This window comes from Mustelus asterias, chromosome 12 (assembly GCF_964213995.1).
Source record: "Mustelus asterias chromosome 12, sMusAst1.hap1.1, whole genome shotgun sequence".
Taxonomy (NCBI): Eukaryota; Metazoa; Chordata; class Chondrichthyes; order Carcharhiniformes; family Triakidae; genus Mustelus; species Mustelus asterias.
This window is the reverse complement of record NC_135812.1, coordinates 43,965,564-43,969,605: the sequence shown is the minus strand read 5'-3', so window position 1 is coordinate 43,969,605 and position 4,042 is coordinate 43,965,564. Positions and strand designations below refer to the sequence as shown.

General features: G+C 43.0%; 1 pseudogene; it reads left to right on the top strand.

Annotated features, from left to right (window-relative positions):
• Window positions 1–3,346: 3,346 nt before the first annotated feature.
• Window positions 3,347–3,668, top strand: LOC144501928 (transcription initiation factor IIA subunit 2 pseudogene; annotated as a pseudogene).
• The last annotated feature ends 374 nt before the right edge of the window (window positions 3,669–4,042 follow it).

Here is a 4,042-nt window from a genome sequence, read left to right as displayed (position 1 = left end):
ACTTCAAAAAAAGGCTTTAAATACCTATGGGGACAGATATCCCAATATAAATGCGTCATTTATATTGGGATATTTGTCCCCATAGGTATTTAAAGCCTTTGGCACTTGAATGCTAAACAGCCAGTTGTTAGTGTTTGTCCTGACTTTGCCATAGGGCTGCAAGTAGTAGGTCATTGGTTTAAGAACGCTTCATATATGTGACCTTTCATCTTAGGGGTACAGTTCATAATCCCTGCCTGCATTCCCAAGTCTGCTTCACATGTAGTAGCCTCACCATGCTGGACACCAGTGTTAATTCTAAGCTGGGGCATCACTGAAGGAAACACCCTGAATGGTGACGAGGATTGGCAGATTTTTAAATGGACAGTTGCAGGCACATGTTCAGTATTTCCAGGGTCCATCAGGCACCCCAGGATTGCTATGGGTCAGCACAATATGAACAGCACAATAGCACAGTGGTTAGCACTGCTGCCTCACGCTTCAATTCCCGGCTTGGGTCACAGTCTGTATGGAGTTTGCACATTCTCCCTGTGTCTGCGTGGATTTCCTCCACGTGTTCCGGTTTCTTCCCACAGTCCAAAGATGTGCGGGTTAGGTGGATTGGCCATGCTAAATTGCCCTTAGTGTCAGGGGGACTAGCTAGGGTAAATGGGGATAGGGCCTGGATGTGATTGTGGTCGGTGCAGGCTCATTGGGGCAAATGGCCTCCTTCTGCAATGTAGGATTCTATGATTCTATGATATATCTTCCGGATATGGTATAATACCTTCAGGACAAATGGGACATCAACCATTGATATGTATAAAGTAAAACAAGACTTGCATTTATAGAACACCTTTATCAACCCCAGGACATCACAAATTCTTTTACAGCCAAAGAAAAACTTTGAAGTATAGTCACTGTTGTAATATAGGAAATAATCCTTAAATACCCCAGTGGAGTGCCAGCCTGGATTTGTTGCTCTGGAGTAAGACTTAAACCCATAATCTTCTAGCACTAAAGATCTAAGTTGCACCAAGGCAGAGTTTATCACTGGAGCATTCAATGTGATGACAAAATCAATGAGGTCAGTATCAATGACAGACTTGTTTGACTCGAAAATAAATACTTAAAAATGACCATGAATGCTTGTTTTTTTAACATTGTAACCAAAATAGTTCATAATGGGACTTTGCTCTCAGGCTATCACCACAAAACTGACAGGAAAGAGGAGGAGAGTAATATCTCTGGTTGTAACTGGCAGGTTGAGAAAGCTCTTGATAGCTTGTCAGGCCACTGCTTTTGTCTCCTGTCATGTTGCTGCCATGATGCCAGAACTGCAGGAATACGTCAAAGGTAAAAGTCATAAACTGACTCAAAGTAGGTAAAACCGGATGAAAATTATGCATTGCTCTCACATATCTTCACCCTCCAGCACCTGCTACAATTTTTAAAATCTAGTTACCTCTCACTGCATTGTTGATGGACAAATATATATTTTAAAAATATCTCCTTGTGTCATTGTCTGTCTATTCATCTCACTCTTTTTCTGCATCTTCCTGTTTGTCTTCCCACTATTTCTCTCTCTCTGGCTCTTGGATATAACCTATTATCACCATGGGAGAAACTATGTCATGGCCCCAAAGGTAACAGTAGAACATGGTTGTCTGTGAGGCCCGAAGCCAAAATGAATGGAGGAAGAAGGCTGTAAAGGAGCAAGTCAAGAACCTCAACAAACCTCTAACCTCTTGGCCTCCGGGGCTCCAGGTTACAGATAAATGACTATTCCTGCCTTCAGAGGGTGGAGGATGGGCAATAGACAAGTATTACTGATTTCTTTGGGAAGATTGTGCCTGAACAACAGACATGTTGAGCCACTGCCCAGTATTAGCAGATGGTAGGAATGAAAACAGATGATGTGCTTACACCAAAGAAAAGCACTAAAGAGAGTAATGAGACTGAATCCAAATAAACCAGTGCCTGTATGAAGTGAGCTGCAAGTATGCTTGTTTTTAAAACAGTAGTGTTAGCTTGCTGGAGGTTCAACTCAAAAGAAGACTGTTGAGAAGGATTTGAGCTGGCCAAAAAATCTTGAAAATTGCAGGTGAGAAAGGTCAATCATTATAATTTATTACACACAACTGACAAATCAAATGTATTCAGACAGTGATTTGAATTTCAGGTGCCAAAGTCCTTCAAATCTTGTTACACTGAGGATAAGGCACATACAAGAATTGGCAAAGCTACTCAATACTTAATGCTACGTATTCAATGCACAATGTACTTGTTCTTGCAGAGGAAGTCAGCCTCCAATAATAGAGACAGTAGCTTACAACAAAGTAAATCATGTCAACCCTGGGTTGGTAGGTCACAGAAATCTGATGATACACATTGAAAAATGTGTGAGAGAAGATCATCACATTCCTGGGTTGTACAAAAGCAATCACATACCTTTATAGTGTCAACAGATATGAATTTTAGCTGTGTAAAGCTGTCTGTGATCCATCACAAAAAATAACATGTATTATTTGAGCATTAAGACTGCTAACTGTATTATTGGCTCTATTCACACATATTCCACATACCCATGAGGAACAGACTGGTAATTATGGACAGTCAACCTCAATGCAGCAGTCTGCATTGCCAGTACTGTGTAATTTGAAGCAGGCACTATTTCACATACACATGTTTTCTTTTCATTTGGGGTGTGAGCACAGTGGTAAGGCCTGAATTTGTTGCCCATCCCCAATCGTGCTTGAGAAAGTGGTTATGAGCCACCGTCTTGAACCACTGCAGTTCATGTGGTGTAAGTATACCCAGAATGTTGTTAGGGAGGGAGTTCCAGAATTTTAGCTCAGCGACAGTGAAGGAACAGCGATATAGTTCCAGGTCATGATGGTGGATGACTTGGAGGGGAACTTGTATGTGGTGGTATTATCATGCATTTCCTGCCATTCTCTTTCTAGGTACTAGAAGTTGCAGGGGTCTGGAAGGTGCTGTTAATGGAGCCTTGATGAGCTGTTGCACTGCATCTCATAGGTGGTACAGATGGCTGGTGGAGGCAGTGAACATTTAAGGTGATGGATGGGGTACTAATCAAGAGGGCTGCTTTCTCTTGGCTTGTTCTATGTTGGAGCTGCAGAAGTGGAGACTATTCCATCATATTCCCGACTTATGCATTGTAGATGGTGAACAGGTTTTGGGGAGTCAGGAGGTAAATTACCACAGAATTCCCAGCTGCTGAACTGGTCTTATAGCTGCAGTAATTATATGGCTGGTCCAGTTAGGTTTCTAGTCAGTGGAGTCTTCCGATGTTGATAGTGAGCATTTAGCGATGGTATGTGTGCACTGTTGCTGGGCCCTGGTCATGGTGTACCAGTTGTACGAGAACACAATGCGGGACAATAGCTTGCAGTAGAGTCTGGATGAACTGATACATTCCCAGCAGATCACCCCTCAGCTGCCTCTCCAGGTCTTGCTGCAATTTGACAAAGCAATCAACCATGTCTCGGCACAGAGAGTTCGGAACTGAGTCAACTTCAGGGGCTCATTGAACATGTGCAGATAACGTCTGGAGACTTGTCCTAAATGATGTGGAATTTCAAGAAGTCACCAAACTCGTGAAAGTGGACAAAATGAAGATTGTAGCATGCAACAGCAAAAATACTGGTTTGAATGTTGCGGAATAATCCAGAGCTGGATCAAGGCCTTTCAATGAAACAGCATCCACACCAGACATATGGGCCTGAATTCTCCAGTTGTTCACGCCGGCGGGATTCTCCGGCCCCACCAGCAGCGCATTCCCGCCCGCGGGTTTCCTGCCAGTGTGGGGTGACATCAATGGGAATTCTCATTGACAGCGGCGGGACCAGAGAATCCCTCTGCTAGCAAACAATGCGCCACCTCCCGCCGGCGGGAAACACATGGCTGGGAGGCCGGAGAATCCCACCCATTGTGAATAATCCTGACTGCTATTTAGAAGTAAAATTACTTTATATAAATTCAACCTCCTGCTCTTTTTTTATGTTTGAAAGATAAATCAGTGATAAAGTTTAGTTAACTG